General features: G+C 47.8%; 1 protein-coding gene across 1 annotated transcript in view; it reads left to right on the top strand.

The window, feature by feature from the left end:
* Window positions 1–20,481, top strand: part of LOC112237332 (receptor-type tyrosine-protein phosphatase S-like) — a 481,675-nt gene that overhangs the window by 267,641 nt on the left and 193,553 nt on the right.

Raw genomic sequence — 20,481 nt, 5'->3', positions numbered from 1 at the left:
AATAGTGGCGCTGTTTCCCCTAATGAGGATTCCATCTTTAATGTTTTGTTGATTTATGAGGTTATTAGTGGCATTTGAAGGTTGTTTGAAAATATCCCTCTGTCCATATCTCACCTCCTCTCCGTCTCACCCAGCCCATCCTCTCCCTTCCTCCCTCTCACCCAGCCCATCCTCTCCCTTTCTCCCTCTCACCCAGCCCATCTTCTTCCTCTCCTTCTCTGAGTGCCTGGGCTAAATTTGTACTCCAGTTCCCACTCTCTCCACAGCCCCCCTCGGAAAGTGCTGCCTGGGGGAAATTCTCTGAGATGGGGAGTTTATGGCCTCCCAATCCTTTGATCCTGGGAACCTGGAGAGCCGTAATCAGCTGTGATTGGTGGATAGAAGAGGGGAGAGGGGGGTGGAGCAGGGGAGGGATAAGTGGCTGAAACTTTGAGTCTCCGGGGCACTAGCACGGCTTCCGAACCTTCACCATCAATTTTGTGTAATGCTTGCTGAAGTAGGGCGACCTTACCTCGGCCTGTCTGTTGAGTAGGGGAAATGGGTAGGGAGAGGGGGAGTTAGTGGGAGGGAGGGAGGGAGAATGGGAGAGAGAGTGGGAGAGTGTGAGGGAGAGTTGGTGGGAGGGAGGGAGAGTGGGAGGGATATCCAAGGCCTGATGTCATCTGCCTTTGGCCTAATGAGCAGGAACCTGGACTTCATCAAAGAAATCGGAATTACAGACATTGTCATCCTACAGGAAACATGGTATAGAGGAGACGGACCCACTGGTTTCACTCTAGGTTACAGAGAGCTGGTAGTCCCACCCACCAAACTACCAGGTGTGAAACAGGGAAGGGACTCAGAGGTTTGCTAATTTGGTATAGAGCAGACCTAACCCACTCCATTAAATTAATTAAAGCGGGAATATTTTACATTTGGCTAGAAATTCAAAAGGAAATTATCTTAATTAACAGAGAAAAATGTCCTCCTGTGTGCTAACTATATACCCCCAATAGAATCCCCATACTTGAAGACAGCTTCTCCATCCTGGAGGGGGAAATATATTATTTCCAGGACCAGGGACATGTCGTAGTCTGTGGTGACCTAAATGCCAGAACTGTACAAGAACCTGACACCCTCAGCACACAGGGGGACAAACACCTGCCTGGAGGTGATGGCATCCCCTCCCCCTGATGCCCCCCTAGACACAACTGTGACAACATAACCAACAAAAACAGGTCACAACTCCTGCAGCTCTGTCGCACGCTGGGTATGTACATAGTCAACGGTAGGCTTCGAGGGGACTCCTATGGTGGGTACACCTATTGCTCATCTCTTGGCAGTAGTACTGTAGACTACTTTATCACTGACCTCAAACCCAGAGTCTCTCAGAACGTTCACAGTCAGCCCACTGACACCACTATCAGACCACAGCAAAATCACAGTTTACTTGAACAGAGCAGTACTCAATCATGAGGCATCAAAACCAAAGGAACTGAGTAATATTAAGAAATGCTAGGCAACAACAAATTCAATCCCTTTTAGACAGCTACCTGGACAAAACGTTCCACTGTAATAGTGAAGGTGTAAACTTGGCAGTAGAAAATCTTAACAATATATTTGACCTCTCAACTTCCCTATCAAATAAAAAAATTCAAACAAAGAACCGAAGAAAATGAACAACAATAACAAATGGTTTGATGAAGAATGCAAAAATCTAAGAAAGAAATTGAGAAACCTGTCCAATCAAAAACATAGAGACCCAGAAACCTCGAGTCTACTCCTTCACTATGGCGAATCACTAAAACAATACAGAAATACACTACGGAAAAATAAGCAACAGCACGTCAGAAATCAGCTCAATGTAATTGAAGAATCCATAGACTTCTGGGATAATTGGAAAACACTAAACAAACAACACCACAAAGAATGATCTATCCAAAATGGAGATGTGTGGGTAAATCACTTCTCCAATCTTTTTGGCCCTATACCAAAGAGCAAACAGAAAAAACATATACAAGATCAAATACAAAACTTAGAATCAGCTGTGAAAGACGACCAGAACCCACTGGATTCTCCAATTACCTTGAATGAACTACAGGACAAAGTAAAAACCCTTCAACCCAAAAAGGCCTGTGGTGTTGATGGTATCCTCAATGAAATGATAAAATATTCAGACAACAAATTCCAATTGGCAATACTTAAACTCTTTAACATCATCATTAGCTCTGGCATCTTCCCCAATATTTGGAACCAAAGATTCATCACCCCAATCCACAAAAGTGGAGACAAATTTGACCCCAATAACTACTGTGGGATATGTATCAACAGCAACCTTGGGAAAATCCTCTGCATTATCATTAACAGCAGACTCGTACATTTCTTCAGTGAAAACAATGTACTGAACAAATGTAAAATTAGCTTTTTACCAAATGATTGTATGACAGACCACATATTCACCCTGCACACCCTAACTGACAAACAAACAAACCAAAACAAAGGCAAAGTCTTCTCATGCAATGTTGATTTCAAAAAAGCATTCGAATCAATTTGGCATGAGGGTCTGCTATACAAATTGATAGAATGTGGTGTTGGGGGAAAAACATACAATATTATAAAATCCATGTACACAAACAACAAGTGTGCATTTAAAATAGGCAAAAAACACACATTTCTTCCCACAGGGCCGTGGGGTGAAACAGGGATGCAGCTTAAGCCCCACCCTTTTCAACATATATATCAACGAATTGGCGAGGGCACTAGAACAATCTGCAGCACCCGGCCTCGCCCTACTAGAATCTGAAGTCAAATATCTACTGTTTGCTGATGATCTGGTGCTTCTGTCACCAACCAAGGAGGGCCTACAGCAGCATTTAGATCTTCTGCACAGATTATGTCAGACCTGGGCCATGACAGTAAATCCCAGTAAGACCAAAATAATGATGTTCCAAAAAAGGTCCAGTCTCCAGGACCACAAATACAAATTCCATCTAGACACTGTTTCCCTAGAGCACACAACAAATTATACATACCTTGGCTTAAACATCAGCGCCACAGGTAACAAAGCTGTGAATTATCTGAGAGACAAGGCAAGAAGGGCCTTCTATGCCATCAAAAGGAACATAACATTTTATATACCAATTATTATCTGGCTAAAAACAATTGAATGAGTTATAGAATCCATTGCCCTTTATGGTTGTGAGATCCACTCAACAACCCAAGAATTCACGAAACAAAACAAATACCAATTTGAGACTCTGCGTGCAGACTCTGCAAAAATATCCTATGTGTACAATGTAAAACACCAAATAATGCATGCAGAGCAGAATTGGGCCGATACCCGCTAATTATCAAAATCCAGAAAAGATCAGTTAAATTCTACAACCTCCTGGGAAGCAATTCCCAAACCTTTCATAACGAAGCCATCACCTACAGAGAGATGAACCTGGATAAGAGGTCCTGGGGCTCTGTTCACAAACACAAACAGAGCCCACACAACCCCAGGACAGCAACACAATTAGACCCAACGAAATCTTGAGAAAACAAAAGATAATTACTTGACACATTGGAAAGAGCAAACTGGAATGCTATTTGGCCTTAAACAGAGAGTACACAGGGGCAGAATACCTGACCACTGTGACTGACCCAAACTTAAGGAAATCTTAGACTATTGTACAGACTCAGTGAGAATAGCATTGCTATTGAGAAAGGCCGCTGTAGGCAGACCTGGCTCTCAAGAGAAGACAGGCTATGTGAACACAGCCCACAAAATGAGTTGGAAAATGAGCTGCACTTCCTAACCTCCTGCCCAAAGATGAACCATATTAGAGACACATATTTCCATCAGATTACACAGATCCACAAGGAATTTGAAAACGAACCCGATTTTGATAAACTCCCATATCTGCTGGGTGAAATACCACAGTGTGCCATCACAGCAGAAATATTTGTGACCTGTTGCCACATGAAAAGGGCAACCTGTGAAGAACAAACACCATTGTAAATACAACCGTATTTGTTTATTTATTTTCTCTTTTGTATTTTAACCATTTGCACATTGCTACAACACTGTCAGACATAATATGACATTTGTAATGTCTTTATTATTTTGTTACTTCTGCGAATGTAATGTTTACTGTTCATTGTTATTGTTTATTTCACTTTTGTTTATTATCTACTTCACTTGCTTTGGTAATGTTAACATATGTTTCCCATGCCAAAGAAGCCCTTTGGAGGGAGAGTGGGAGAGGGAGGGAGAGTGGGAGAGGGAGGGAGGGAGAGTGGGAGAGGGAGGGAGGGAGGGTAGAGGGAGGGAGGGAGGGAGGGAGGGGGGGGAGGGGAGGGGAGGGGAGGGAGGGAGGGAGGGAGGGGAGGGAGGGAGGGAGGGAGGGAGGGAGGGAGGGAGGGAGGGAGGGAGGGAGGGAGGGAGGGAGGGAGGGGGGAGGGAGGGAGGGGAGGGAGGGAGGGAGGGAGGGAGGGAGGGGGGAGGGGAGGGGAGGGAGGTTTGGCCAGACTCAGTGGACCTGATTGGTTTATTACTTTGTGGAAAGTTTGGCTAAATGGATCCTGTGTCGGCTGTAACTCGCCTTACCGGGCTAAATTGAAAGATCAGTGTCTCCGGAACGGTTTTACAGGGGAATAAGTGCTCAATTGTTTGATTGCCCCTGTGATTCTCTGAATTGAGATCAGACATGCTGTTTTCTCTCCTCTTGTTCAGCTCTTTCTTTAACCCTTGTAAACCTGAGTATCTCCCTCGCTTTATTCAACCACTGGAGGTGACCAAGCAGATAGATATACTGTTTAACTGAACCAGCTCTAATACACAAAGGAAAGCAGCGGATAAGGGTGGTTCCTGTGGAAACGGGGCTAAATGACGACTTCTCCGAGGGCCCAGCTCATTAATAAAGAGGAGCTGGGGGAGGTGGCCTGGGTCACCGTCCTTATGAATAAACATGAAGCCACTACCCAGGTGACTGAAGTTATTCAATACAGAGGCCACGCCAACTGGCAGATCTGATAGGCCTTTGGTTCCCAAGCGGGTGATGGTTCTCTACACGTGATGTGTGGGGGAGGAACAGATTTCGATATCTCCATGATAATCTCAGTATGTCACCCTCATTTTACCCCGCTCTGAGAATTCACATAAAGGCTTAAATAACAATTGCATTACAATACAAGCCACAGCTACTGCTTAGTCCTGCCTGCTCTGCCATTAAGTATACTACAGTGGCTTGCGAAAGTATTCACCCCCCTTGGCATTTTTCCTATTTTGTTGCCTTACAACCTGGAATTAAAATTGATTTTTTTGGGGGGGTTGTATCATTTGATTGACACAACATGCCTACCACTTTGAAGATTCAAAACAAACAAACAAGAAATAAGACAAAAAAAGGGAACACTTGAGCATCCGTAACTGAATGGGTTCCGCTGGTGTACAGCAATCTTTATGTCATACCACAGATTCTCAATTGGATTGAGGTCTGGGCATTGACTAGGCCATTCCAAGACATTCAAATGTTTCCCCTTTAACCACTTGAGTGTTGCTTTAGCAGTATGCTTAGAGTCATTGTCCTGCTGGAAGGTGAACCTCCGTCCCAGTCTCTAATCTCCTGAAGACTGAAACAGGTTTCCCTCAAGAATTCCCCTGTATTTAGCTCCATCCATCATTCCTTCAATTCTGACCAGTTTTCCAGTCCCTGCTGTTGAAAATATACCCACAGCATGATGCTGCCACCACCATGCTTCACTGTGGGGATGGTGTTCTTGGGATGATGTGAGGTGTTGGGTTTGCTCCAGACATAGCATTTTTCTTGATGGCCAAAAAGTTACATTTTTGTCTCATCTGACCAGAGTACCTTCTTCCATATGTTTGGGGAGTCTCCCACATACCTTTTGGTGAACACCAAAGATGTTTGCTTATTTTTTTCTTTAAGCAATTACTTTTTTCTGGCCACTCTTCCGTATAGCCCAGCTCTGTGGACCAAAGTGGTTTTATGGACAGATAATCCAAACTCCGCTGTGGAGCTTTGCAGCTCCTTCAGGGTTATCTTTGGTCTCTTTGTTGCCTCTCTGATTAATGCCCTCCTTGCATGGTCCGTGAGTTTTGGTGGGCGGCCTGCTCTTGGCAGGTTTGTTGTGGTGCCATATTCTTTATATTTTTTAATAATGGATTTCATGGGATGTTCAAAGTTTCAGATATTTTTTATAACCCAACCCTGATCTGTACTTCTCCACAACTTTGCCCCTGACCTGTTTGGAGAGTTCCTTGGTCTTCATGGTGCCACTTGCTTGCTTAGTGGTGTTGCAGACTCTGGGGCCTTTCAGAACAGATGTATATATACTGAGATCATTTGACAGATCATGAGACACTTAGATTGCACACAGGTGGACTTTATTTAACTAATTATGTAACTTCTGAAGGTAATTGGTTGCACCAGACATTATTTAGGGGCTTCATAGCAAAGGGGGTGAGTACAAATAAGCACCACTTTTCTGTTTATTTATTTTTGGGAATTTTTTTAAACAAGTTATTTTTTAAATTGAATTTCACTTCAGCAATTTCGACTATTTTGTGTATGTCCATTACATGAAATCCAAATAAAAATCTATTTAAATTACAGGTTCTAATGCAACAAAATAAGAAAAATGAATACTTTTACAAGGCACTGAATATATGTCCTTCAACACTCTCTGGAAGAAACATGGAGCGAAAGACAAACAGAAAGACAAAAAAGATAAATAGAGCGAGCATCATAAAGAGAGACAGAGCGCGCATCATAAAGAGAGACAGAGCGCGCATCATAAAGAGAGGCAGAGCGCGCATCATAAAGAGAGGCAGACCGAGCATCATAAAGAGAGGCAGAGCGCGCATCATAAAAGAGAGGCAGAGCGAGCATCATAAAGAGAGGCAGAGCGAGCATCATAAAGAGAGGCAGAGCGAGCATCATAAAGAGAGGCAGAGCGCGCATCATAAAGAGAGGCAGAGCGAGCAGCATAAAGGGAGGCAGAACAAGCATCGTAAAGAGAGGCAGAACGAGCATCGAAAAGAGAGGCAAAACGAGCATCGTAAAGAGAGGCAAAACGAGCATCGTAAAGAGAGGCAGAGCACGCATCATAAAGAGAGGCAGAGCGAGCATCATAAAGGGAGGCAGAACAAGCATCGTAAAGAGAGGCAAAACGAGCATCGTAAAGAGAGGCAGAACGAGCATCGAAAAGAGAGGCAAAACGAGCATCGTAAAGAGAGGCAGAACGAGCATCATAAAGAGAGGCAGAGCGAGCATCGTAAAGAGAGGCAGAGCACACATCATAAAGAGAGGCAGAACGAGCATCGTAAAGAGAGGCAGAGCGCGCATCATAAAGAGAGGCAGAACGAGCATCGTAAAGAGAGACAGAGCACGCATCATAAAGAGAGTCAGAGCGAGCATCGTAATGAGAGGTAGAGCGCGCATCGTAAAGAGAGGCAGAGCGCGCATCGTAAAGAGAGGTAGAGCGCGCATCATAAAGAGAGGCAGAGCGAGCATCGTAAAGAGAGGCAGAGCGCGCATCGTAAAGAGAGGTAGAGCGCGCATCATAAAGAGAGGCAGAGCGCACATCATAAAGAGAGGCAGAGCGAGCATCGTAAAGAGAGGCAGAGCGAGCATCGTAAAGAGAGGCAGAGCGAGCATCGTAAAGAGAGGCAGAACGAGCATCGTAAAGAGAGGCAGAGCGAGCATCATAAAGAGAGGCAGACCGAGCATTGTAAAGAGGGGTAGAGGGGGCCTCATAAAGAGAGGCAGAGCGAGCATCGTAAAGAGAGGTAGAGCGCACATCATAAAGAGGGGCAGAGCGAGCATCATAAAGAGAGGCAGACCGAGCATTGTAAAGAGGGGTAGAGGGGGCCTCATAAAGTGATGCAGAGCGAGCATCATAAAGAGAGTAAAGGAGAAAGGTATGGACATGGTCTCCGGCAGGCTTTTCCTATATTACAGTGCTTCAGCTCTAGAGCTCTTCCCCAGCCTGACTGGATTCAGGAGGAGCAGCAGTTAATGTTTAAAGAATCCTCAGCTCTAGCCCTGCCCTTCGTCTCTTCCTTCTGGAACCCACTCGCTCCACCAGGCACTGCAGTTGGCACTGGACCATGCAAAATGAACATCTGTTCCCTGAACTCGCTGTTTGCCTTTTTTCCCCCACTCCCTCTACTCCCTCTCCATCAACTCCCTCTACTCCCTCTACTCCCTCTCCATCAACTCCTCACTGAGATGCTTGTTTACGCTAACCGACGCTCATCAGCATCAGGAGATGATGGGACGGAAAGGAAACAGACACTCCTTTTCTCTCAGAGCCACAGGATGCTAAATTAGCACTGTGTGCTTGGTGGTACTAAGACTCAATGTTGACTTCTGTTGAGCTTTTGGTGGATTCTGAACTCTGTTCTGACCTGAACGGGCGTCATGCTGGGTCATTTAAGGAGTTGAAGGGGGATGGTTTGTTTATATGACAGTGTCCTATTTTTGTTTTTAAATGTACTTCCTTGTTGTTCCTGGCATGTGCACTGTTGATCGAGTGAAAGTTAAACCACTGTCGCCAATTCTTCAGTCGAAGACCGGTATTCCCAGAAAATTATGTTGAAATTGTAGCCTGGCTTCTTCACTTTTAACCCTACCCCAGGGTTAAAAGCAAAAATCTGCTTTCTTTTTATCTGACTTTTATGTGTCTGTCTGTCCAGCCCTTATATTTAACCTCATAATGACTTTTTTACCATGTATCTGCCTGATCCGTCCTTATATTTAACCTCATAATGACTTTTTTACCATGTATCTGCCTGATCAGCCCTTATATTTAACCTCATAATTACTTTTTTTACCATGTATATGCCTGATCAGTCCTTATATTTAACCTCATAATGACTTTTTTACCATGTATCTGCCTGATCAGTCCTTATATTTAACCTCATAATTACTTTTTTTACCATGTATATGCCTGATCAGTCCTTATATTTAACCTCATAATGACTTTTTTACCATGTATCTGCCTGATCAGTCCTGATATTTAACCTCATAATTACTTTTTTTTACCATGTATCTGCCTGATCAGTCCTGATATTTAACCTCATAATTACTTTTTTTTACCATGTATCTGCCTGATCAGCCCTTATATTTAACCTCATAATTACTTTTTTTACCATGTATCTGCCTGATCAGCCCTTATATTTAACCTCATAATTACTTTTTTTTACCATGTATCTGCCTGACCAGTCCTTATATTTAACCTCATAATGAAGTGCTTTACCATGTATCTGCCTGACCAGTCCTTATATTTAGCCTCATAATGCAGTGCTTTACCATGTTCTTTTCAGGACAACCAGGGCTACAAGTAGAACACAAAACAATTTGACATAAACAGTTGTATTCGTGAGTTTTATTGACAAATGTCAATGCAACAATAAGGTCTGCCAAAGCAAAAACAAAGCAAAATGTATATGAAGCTGTAAGTAGATAAATGATTTACTCAGTGGGAAATGAATATCCAACTACTCAATGACGACTGTGTGGAGTTTGTGACAGCAACTATGTGAGCTTATCACAGTATTATAGACACTATGTCCATGGATTACCTGTGATCTTCTGTGTAGATGAACCCCTTACCTTCTAGCGACTCTTGTCTAGCTTGTGAGCGATATACATGTCACATTTGTTCGTGAGAGTCTCAGCTTTTCATAGAGAGCTAATAGTTTGTAACTCAAACCATTCGGACTCCACAGGTGTTTTTTTGTAGATGACCCGGACCAGGGCTCGTTCAGGATCCGCCTTTGTCTCACAAACACCGCTCTAGCTCAGTCTCTAGTAATCATACAGGCTAATGTTGGATACAATTGAAATATATGAATCCAATGGTACAACCCAGAAGTCTGTAGCTTAAACACACAATGTTTAATACGGGTTAGAAGTCCAAATTGTGCCGGTATCACGGTGGGACTCATTGGGTTAAAAGGGTCATCCACATGAATATTCCCCTCCTGTGTCCTGTCACTCTCACAAAGGCAATGTCCTCTCTTTCCCTCTGGCCCATTGTCATTCCAAGCACATCCTCTCACGCTTGTCGTGTTTTTAAGCGATTTATTTATTCAACCGTCTCCGATCGTCCTCCCTAGCGAGGGTCCACCCCCCTATGACCCCCCCTATTGCCTGCTTGTTGCCTCCACGGCTCTTAGCAGCAATAAGCAATTACCAAACCATCAGCCATTTGTCCTTTCCCCATTTATCGCAAAACATGTTTTCGTAATTGTTGCTCCCCTCGCAAAAGGTGCCTCCCACCCTGTTATTAGAGGCTTAATTGCGCCAAGCTAATGGCCCTAGAGGACAATGTGGACAATGCCCCCCCCACAATCGCTCACAATTATCTCCTTCATTTTGAAACCATTCAGATGTTTGCGCTGTGTTAGCTTGGGTTGATCAGGGATCCAGGCTACTGCAAGGCGGTGGTTCCATTTCCTTTTGCTTTCTTTGTCGAGGTTCAGTGGGGAGCTCAGAGCCGTAAGCTCAAATCATTGTTGTTTTGGCTCTGGCTGCAAAATGGGCTTAGAGAAGGCTCGCTGGAAAGGCCTCTCTGTTTCAGGTGAATAAAGTCTTCTCACGCAGCTTCGCTGTCCATGTGCTTCCGCCTCAACTTTGCATAGTTACACAGAGAATAAATAGGCAGTATTTGGAATTTATTTTGTGCGTTTCATACCATTTTAAGCATTTCTTGTTGACTGGAGGGGTGTCAACATTTGAACAGAAATTCTACCCCTTGAAACACAGATATAAGTAATAAGGCCAATTTTGCATGAAGTACTTCTGTGTATTTGGCCTGCTAATCGAAGGGAAGTTGTTTAATTGGCAGCATTGCGGTGTTTACGGAAAATGAAAGCCCCAGGCCGTGAGGTGCCCCCTGCCGAATGTGACTTGACTGTTCGACATCATCTCTCAAATGATAGGCACTTCCTCTAATGGCCCGGCCTCATCTCCTGTCTCCCCTGGAGTTTGCCTGTCTACCCCGGGCCACTCAGGAGCCCGAGCGAGCTGGCGCGCTGGGGGAAAACTTCACTGGCTGAAATATATGAACAGTAGAGTAGAGGTTTTTTTTCTCTTGATTTTTTTTTTTACTGCCTCTCCTGGCAGGCATGAGATGGTTTGGCGCTGTCCAGAGAAATTACTTCTCTCTTGTCTGTTGCCGTGTCTATGGCGGTAGAGCGGTGGAGACACTGTTCTGTACTGCATGTGTGGTAGCTCCAGTTGTCCACCAACAAGCACTTAAATAAGAAGGGAAAGAGGTGGCGTGTGTTAGCCTGCGTTGAACTCAGCTGTGAAATTCTGAAGCTGAGGAACGAAGGTCTGACCAGCTGCTGTGAGAACCCCCTGGGGAACACTACCCCTGGCCCATAGAGCCTTTGACATGAAGGCTGTAGGCTGTCAGTGCTGCTAAAGTTCGGTTGAATGGAGGTTGGTGGGAGAAAAGGAGTGGGATTGTGGAAATGTGATGAGAGGTCAAAGTAGGGAAATGTGGAGACCTTTGGCACTTTAGGATCACGCTGTTTTCCTGGAGTCTCACACAATAGAAGTGTTTACTGAAAGCCTGTACTCCTCAGGAAATTACACAAGGCCACATTTAGGCTTCAGCCAGAGACGTGCTGCCCAAGAGGCTATAACTGTGGTTGTTATAGAGTGGCTCTCAAAAACACTGCTGCTACTGGCTGCTTTTACAGTGCTGGGAACACACTGCTGCTGGTTCCGTTACAGTGCTGGGAACACACTGCTGCTGGTTCCGTTACAGTGCTGGGAACACACTGCTGCTGGTTCCGTTACAGTGCTGGGAACACACTGCTGCTACTGGCTGCTTTTACAGTGCTGGGAACACACTGCTGCTACTGGCTGCTTTTACAGTGCTGGGAACACACTGCTGCTGGCTGCCGTTACAGTGCTGCTGGGAACACACTGCTGCTGGCTGCCGTTACAGTGCTGGGAACACACTGCTGCTGGTTCCGTTACAGTGCTGGGAACACACGTTACAGTCTGCTACTGGCTGCCGTTACAATGCTGGGAACACACTGCTGCTGGTTCCGTTACAGTGCTGGGAACACAATGCTGCTGGCTGCCGTTACAGTTCTGGGAACACACTGATGCAGGCTGCCGTTACAGTGCTGGGAACACACCGTTGCTGGCTGACATTACAGTTCTGGGAACACACTGCTGCAGGCTGCCGTTACAGTGCTGGGAACACACCGTTGCTGGCTGACATTACATCGATGGGAACACATTGCTACAGTGCAATGAACACACTACCTGTTGCAAAGCATTACACGTGTGGCCTAACAAAGGTGTAGACTGGGTTTACAGGGATCATTCTGTGTGGAACACTCAGAGCACCGCTTCACATGCCAGAGGAAAGTCATTTTCCCAGTGAGGGAACAATTTTATTGACTAGCCCAATAGTTGTAATGCTCCTGAGGCCACAGACAGTGGATCAGAATGGATGCGTGAACCACTCTCCTCAAACAGATACACCGTGGCAACCCTGCAGTCGGTATGTTAAAAAGAACTGACCCACAAACTCGTTCAATTGCAATATGGGGCGGTTTTGAACTTTTTTTCTCCATTTTGAGATTCGGATGTAAATTCCGCCCTTGGTCCTGCAATAAGCATGAAGAATACCAATAGGTACCAATAACCTCTCGTATAGCACACTGTGAAAGTGCAGTGAGCGGGGAGGGAGAGGTTGAGCCCATTATCTACCTGAGATTGGAGTCCGAAGGAGAGCAAAACGAAGGCGAAGAGTCCGTGATTAGTTTTCCTTACCCCGCTACTTCTGCCACCACCTATCTTTCCCCCACATACCCTCTTCAGCCTCTCACAAGCCCAACCCCTCTCTCTCTCGATCACTTTCTCTCTGTCTGTCTCTCTTTCTTTCTCTTTCTTTCTGTCTCTCTGTCTCTTTCTCTTTCTCACACACACCGGCCGGCCTGCCTGCCTGCCGATTATGTGACTTCAGCTGCCTGGACTAGGAGGGCAGCAAATTAAATTGACCATCTCCAGAGTCTTAACAGCTGGGGATGCAGATTAGTTAAATGTCTATTTATTTTAAGGCTATGCTAATGCTGAGGTTTCTCTTCTATTTCTCGCTCACTCCCTCACTCTCTCTTTCTGTCTCTGCAGCCCCAGCACTCACCCCCTCCCTCACTCTCTCTTTCTGCCTCCGCAGCCCCAGCACTCACCCCCTCCCTCACTCTCCCCCTCCGCAGCCCCCTCACCCCCTCCCTCACTCTCTTTCTGCCTCCGCAGCCCCAGCACTCACCCCCTCCCTCACTCTCTTTTTCTGTCTCCGCAGCCCCAGCACTCACCCCCTCCCTCACTCTCTTTTTCTGTCTCCGCAGCCCCAGCACTCACCCCCTCCCTCACTCTCTCTTTCTGTCTCCGCAGCCCCAGCACTCACCCCCTCCCTCACTCTCTCTTTCTGTCTCCGCAGCCCCAGCACTCACCCCCCTCCCTCACTCTCTCTTTCTGTCTCCGCAGCCCCAGCACTCACCCCCTCCCTCACTCTCTCTTTCTGTCTCCGCAGCCCCAGCACTCACCCCCCCCCCTCCCTCTCTCTTTCTGTCTCTGCAGCCCCAGCACTCACCCCCTCCCTCACTCTCTCTTTCTGTCTCCGCAGCCCCAGCACTCACCCCCCCCCTCCTCACTCTTTCTGTCTCTGCAGCCCCAGCACTCACCCCCTCCCTCACTCTCTCTTTCTGTCTCTGCAGCCCCAGCACTCTCTCTTTCTGTCTCTGCAGCCCCAGCCCCCTCCCCCCTCACTCTCTCTTTCTGTCTCTGCAGCCCCAGCACTCACCCCCTCCCCCCTCCTCTCTCTCTTTCTGTCTCCGCAGCCCCAGCACTCACCCCCCCTCCCTCACTCTCTCTCTTTCTGTCTCCACAGCCCCAGCACTCACCCCCTCCCTCCCTCACTCTCTCTTTCTGTCTCTGCAGCCCCAGCACTCACCCCTCTCCCTCCCTCACTCTCTCTTTCTGTCTCCGCAGCCCCAGCACTCACCCCCCTCCCTCCCTCTCTGTAGGATAAATACACAGCCTTTTCTAAAGCCCCATCGCTGGCTGTGGCGAGTGGTAATCCCTTAACCTGGTTATTCCACAGATGAAATTAGATCATTTTGGAAAGTGAACATATCAATGTTAGTAGTAAGTGCACGGAATGGAGGTTCACCAATGGCATTTGCTGCAGTCCCAGGCCGTGATGGGGGAAACTGTTGTTTTTGGTATGCTAATGAATGGTTCAGTCAAAAGAGCTTTGATGCCGGCCTTTCACAAAGGGTGAAATCATTGACCCAAAATGCCTTTCCTCTTTCCAATAGCTGCTCTGTCAAGTTGTACTTTACACCCGATTCACAGGTCCAGGTCAGGAAAAGGGTGAAACTGGGATTCTGTTAGAAACGGGATTCCTTTGCGTGTAAAAATTCAGAGGAGATGACCAGCTCAAGTAGGTCGTAGCTCTCAGAAACGAGGAAGGGGACATGACAGCACCCATGACACGAGTCCACAGACGCGGGTGCTAAGCTAACCGATCAGATTAAAGGCTTTGCATCTGTTGCTTGCGTAATGACATTAAACAGTGCATCACAATTAAAGATAATCACAGATAATGAGCGCCACCAGCATAATTTGCGCCGTCAGCAGCATAGCCAAAGACTATGAGAAACAAAGAGGAAAAAGTCTGCTACTGGAGAAAGAGGGTAACCATTGGATATCTGGGTCCTCAGCCAGCGGTTGGATGGCGTAGATAACGGATGTAATCCAACTTTGTGATCATCATCATGACACCATTTTCAGACGCTCATCATCCTCTGAGAATGGCCAATGTCAGACCGAGCTGCCCAGATGCCCATTTGTTGGGCAAGACAAGCCAACACGTAATTGCATGACGCTGACAATTTCAAGCAGGAAAATGTTTTCTGAAAGCGGCAGGAAACAAAAGCCCTCGATAAATAAGGGGGGCGACATCCTGGTTTGCATGCTGGGTAATGTATGCCTTCAACGTCAACCCTCCCCTGCTAAAGCCAATGTAATTGCTGAGTAATCTGAGATATTTTGATTCTATGGTTTGTTTGAATCCCTCCAATGAAGGATGTTTGTGGAGGGTTGGTGTATTAGCTGTAGCCTTAAAACATGTACAGGCATGCATGGCAGGACAGAGGAGCCGACTCAGGCAGGGGTGTAATTGCTGTCTGTGTAAAAATCCAGTTCGCAGCGTGAATGACAAATGCTCTGCAACGTGATGATGAGCGGCGCGCGTTCGGAGGCCCTTCTGGCAAATGAAACAATGGCTTTTCGACTGACCGATCGGGTCGCAGCATGGCTGATTCGATTTGCGCCGAAGATTTGTCATTGCGGAGAGCACCAGTGTGCATCGTACACACATATAATCACTGGCAGTCCTAGGACACCCTCAGGGTACAATCAGCCCTCATCATTGGCTTCTCTCCCTCTCTCCTTCTCTCCTTCTCTCCCTCTCTCCTTCTCTCCCTCTCCTTCTCTCCCTCTCTCCTTCTCTCACTCTCTCCCTCTCTCCTTCTCTCCTTCTCTCCCTCTCTCCTTCTCTCCCTCTCTCCCTCTCTCCTTCTCTCCTTCTCTCCCTCTCTCCTTCTCTCCTTCTCTCACTCTCTCCTTCTCTCCCTCTCTCCTTCTTTCCCTCTCTCCTTCTTTTGTTCTCTCCCTCTCTCCTTCTCTCCCTCTCTCCTTCTCTCCTTCTCTCCCTCTCTCCTTCTCTCACTCTCTCCTCTCTCCTTCTCTCCCTCTCTCCTCTCTCTCCTTCTCTCCCTCTCTCCTTCTTTCCCTCTCTCCTTCTTTCCTTCTCTCCCTCTCTCCTTCTCTCCCTCTCTCCTTCTCTCCCTCTCTCCTTCTCTCCTTCTCTCACTCTCTCCTTCTCTCCCTCTCTCCTTCTTTCCCTCTCTCCTTCTTTTGTTCTCTCCCTCTCTCCTTCTCTCCCTCTCTCCTTCTCTCCTTCTCCTTCTCTCCTTCTCTCCCTCTCTCCTTCTCTCCTTCTCTCCCTCTCTCCTTCTTTCCCTCTCTCCTTCTTTCCTTCTCTCCCTCTCTCCTTCTCTCCCTCTCTCCTTCTCTCCTTCTCTCCCTCTCTCCTTCTCTCACTCTCTCCTCTCTCCTTCTCTCACTCTCTCCTTCTCTCCCTCTCTCCTTCTTTCCCTCTCTCCTTCTCTCCTTCTCTCACTCTGTCCTCTCTCCTTCTCTCCTCTCTCCTTCTCTCCCTCTCTCCTTCTTTCCCTCCCTCCTTCTTTCCTTCTCTCCCTCTCTCCTTCTCTCCCTCTCTCCTTCTCTCCTTCTCTCCCTCTCTCCTTCTCTCCATCTCTCACTCTCTCCTTCTCTCCTCTCTCCTTCTCTCCTCTCTCCTTCTCTCCTCTCTCCTTCTCTCCTTCTCTCCCTCTCTCCTTCTCTCCCTCTCTCCTTCTCTCCTTCTCTCCCTCTCTCCTTCTCTCCCTCTCTCCCTCTCTCCTTCTCTCCCTCTCTCCTTCTCTCCCTCTCTCCTTCTCTCCCTCTCTCCTTCTCTCCTTCTCTCCCTCTCTCCCTCTCTCCTTCTCTCCTTCTCTCCATCTCTCCTTCTCTCCCTCTCTCCTTCTCTCCCTCTCTCCCTCTCTCCTTCTCTCCTTCTCTCCCTCTCTCCTTCTCTCCCTCTCTCCTTCTCTCCCTCTCTCCCTCTCTCCCTCTCTCCTTCTCTCCCTCTCTCCTTCTCTCCCTCTCTCCTTCTTTCCTTCTCTCCCTCTCTCCTTCTCTCCCTCTCTCCTTCTCTCCCTCTCTCCTCTCTCCTTCTCTCCCTCTCTCCTTCTCTCCCTCTCTCCTTCTTTCCCTCTCTCCTTCTTTCCTTCTCTCCCTCTCTCCTTCTCTCCCTCTCTCCTTCTCTCCTTCTCTCCCTCTCTCCTTCTCTCCCTCTCTCCTTCTCTCCTTCTCTCCCTCTCTCCTTCTCTCCCTCTCTCCTTCTCTCCTTCTCTCCCTCTCTCCTTCTCTCCCTCTCTCCTTCTCTCCTTCTCTCCCTCTCTCCTTCTCTCCCTCTCTCCTTCTCTCCCTCTCTCCTTCTCTCCTTCTCTCCCTCTCTCCTTCTCTCCCTCTCTCCTTCTCTCCTTCTCTCCCTCTCTCCTTCTCTCCTTCTCTCCATCTCTCCTTCTCTCCCTCTCTCCTTCTCTCCCTCTCTCCTTCTCTCCTTCTCTCCCTCTCTCCTACTCCCCCTCTCTCCTTCTCTCCTTCTCTCCATCTCTCCTTCTCTCCCTCTCTCCCTCTCTCCTTCTCTCTCTCTCTCCTTCTCTCCTTCTCTCCCTCTCTCCTTCTTCCCTCTCTCCTTCTTTCCTTCTCTCCCTCTCTCCTTCTCTCCCTCTCTCCTTCTCTCCTTCTCTCCCTCTCTCTCCTTCTCTCACTCTCTCCTCTCCTTCTCTCACTCTCTCCCTCTCTCCTTCTTTCCCTCTCTCCTTCTTTCCTTCTCACCCTCTCTCCTTCTCTCCCTCTCTCCTTCTCTCCTTCTCTCCCTCTCTCCTTCTCACCCTCTCTCCCTCTCTCCTTCTCTCCTTCTCTCCCTCTCTCCTTCTCTCTCTCTCACTCTCCCCTTCTCTCCCTCTCTCCTTCTCTCCTTCTCTCCCTCTCTCCTTCTTCCCTCTCTCCTTCTTTCCTTCTTCTCTTCCTTCTCTCCCTCTCTCCCTTCCTTCTCTCTCCTCTCTCCTTCTCTCACTCTCTCACTCTCTCCTTCTCTCCTCTCTCCCTCTCTCCTTCTTTCCCTCTCTCCTTCTTTCCTTCTCTCCCTCTCTCCTTCTCTCCTTCTCTCCCTCTCTCCTTCTCTCCCTCTCTCCTTCTCTCCCTCTCTCCCGCTCTCTTTTCTTCCCCTTTTCTCAGATGGCTAACCCTGAACTAACGTAATTTTTTTTTAAACAGTGTTTTATTTATTCTTGCACGGCAGGTTTTATCGACAGTGCTCCCTAAGCTGCAGGAGAGATTGTATCAGACACCATTCCTGTGGATGCTAATAGAAGGGGGATTTTTAGTCTGCTGTCTCCGATCAGGAGCAGCGGGTAATGATAGCATAATTACACCGTGATTCGTCCACCCCTGCACTTCTTGTTCCCCCGACTGCCCATTCGTTCCTTTGCCCACTTTCCGCAACTCCAAGCTCCTCTTGCATCTCTTCACTGATCCCTCCATCACTCGCTCGATTTGAATTCAACTCAAAGTAAATTGCTTGTTGTATTGTTCTTGCGGCTTCATTTACTACTGGGTATGGTTAAAGGAGTCGCTCTCCCACGTACAGGGTCATTATTGAGGCAAACGTAACGTGTGGATGTGTAGCGTGGGTAGGAGCTCAACGTCACATCTCAGAGGGCCCCCTGGAGAAGTGGGGAACAGCCTGCCCTGCCTCTCGTGGGGGAAAAAGCAGGTGTGTCCTGCCTCTTGTGGGGGGAAAGCAGGTGTGTCTTGCCTCTTGTGGGGGGGAGCAGGTGTGTCTTGCCTCTTGTGGGGGAAAGAGCAGGTGTGTCTTGCCTCTTGTGTGGGGGGAAAGCAGGTGTGTCTTGCCTCTTGTGGGGGGGGAGCAGGTGTGTCTTGCCTCTTGTGGGGGGAAGCAGGTGTGTCCTGCCGATGTAACCGGAAGAGGACCACAACACTTAACGCGTCTAACACACATTGATGTCACAGAGGCACAAGTAGAGAGAGAGAGAGAGAGACTCACACAGTTCTGTACCATCAAGTATGGGATGAGATACAGGCTCGCTGCAGCTTTCTACCCTCAGGGGAACCGCAGTACAAAGAGATCATACATCAGCATCCGTTAGTAATCGATGGAGAGGATTCTGCAAATTTATAGTCCTCTCTGCTAGTATCAGCCCTCATGCTTGGAAGCCTATGAGTGGGCCTTACTTTAGAGGCTTGTCTCTCATTCTTTCTCTCTCGCTGTCTGCTCTCTTTTCTTCACTCTCTTTTCTTCACCTTGTTCTATCTCTCTCTCTCTCTCTCTCTCGTTCTCCTTGGGCAGCTGCTTATCCCTGCTTGTGCCACTCTTCCCCATGACTCAAACTAAACTGACTGGCCTTATTTCCTCAATCGTGTGGTCTCCAGGCACCGACATGCCCACCGTGATGTCTGGCGCATGTGAGGTCATTGTCCGTACCCTGAAGATGAGAGATTATTCTGCGGCCCCGTCTTTCCCTCACAGCTGGATCAGTGGCCAGAGGGGTCAGGGGATAGGCCCAGATTTTCAATCCCCAACCATGAGTCACAACTTGGCTCTTCTGAGTAGCGGTCAAGCGTGAGGAAAGCTCCAGAACCCTTGTTAGAAGACTCGCAACAGACAGTGGGAGAGTCCCCATGCTAATAACACTTAGCATTGGAAGGGCACTGCTAGTTAAGAAGCGCTAACTAGCCCCTTGTTGCTCGATAGCGCTTAATTCGTTCAGCTTGCATGATTAAGTACAGTAATTGCTAAGTTGCCGCAGTGTACAATGACTGAATGGATAATTAGCCTACAAGTGTTGTATGTTACCTTCCCTGATGGAAAGTGTGCTGTGCCTCGTGTTAGGATTGTTTCGTTATGGAAAGACCAGTGGTGATAGACAGAGCACTCCTTTGGGCACTCCTCTAATCATAGCCGTGTGGTGTGGGGTATGGTCTGGGTGTGGTGGAGTGAGGTTGGGTGGGGGGTGTGAGGTTGGATGTGGTGGGGTGGAGTCAGGTTGGGTGTGGTGGGGTGGGATGGGGTTGGATGGGTGTGGTGGAGTGGGGTTGGGTGGGGGTTGGATGTGGTGGGGTGGAGTCAGGTTGGGTGTGGTGGGGTGGGATGGGGTTGGATGGGTGTGGTGGAGGGTGTGGGGTTGGATGTGGTGGGGTGGAGTCAGGTTGGGTGTGGTGGGGTGGGATGGGGTTGGATGGGTGTGGTGGAGTGGGGTTGGGTGGGGTTGGGTGTGGTGGAGTGGGGTTGGGTGTGGTTGGGCGTGGCGGGATGGGGTTGAGTGTGGTTGCGACAGAGCCTGGGCACGAACCCAGAGTCTCTGATGGCAGAGCGCCCTTAACCACTGCGCCACCCGGGAGGCCCTGTTTTAGATGTTTTTGAGTACTCACTCACAGGTACTTGAGATTCAGGCATTGTATTCTGATTGGTCGGCTTTGTTTGTGTGGGCTGCTGCGTGTCTCCTCCGATTGGTTTAGCCCAGTAAACCCGTTTAGAACGAGGAAGTCGGAAGCAGGTGTCTCTGGTTTGCTTTTCCCCTCCTTGGGTTCCAACGTCTCCTGCTTGAGGACGGGACTTCTCAGGACTCAGAGGACTGCTGTTTTCTGGCCTCATCAAGATGATCCTCATCTGCTTTATTGGTTTATCCGAGTTGTCTCTGCGCCCAGCGTAATCTCGGGCTCTAGAGGTGTAGCTGTTATCTAAACCCGATTCAGATCAGGATATCTGGTTGGAACTAATGGAGTGTGAATGGCTACTGTAAATAACAGGTTACAGTTAGGACACACA

This window comes from Oncorhynchus tshawytscha, linkage group LG06 (assembly GCF_018296145.1).
Source record: "Oncorhynchus tshawytscha isolate Ot180627B linkage group LG06, Otsh_v2.0, whole genome shotgun sequence".
NCBI classification, from domain to species: Eukaryota; Metazoa; Chordata; class Actinopteri; order Salmoniformes; family Salmonidae; genus Oncorhynchus; species Oncorhynchus tshawytscha.
Note: the sequence above shows the minus strand (reverse complement) of the source record. Positions and strands in the feature narration are given on the sequence as shown.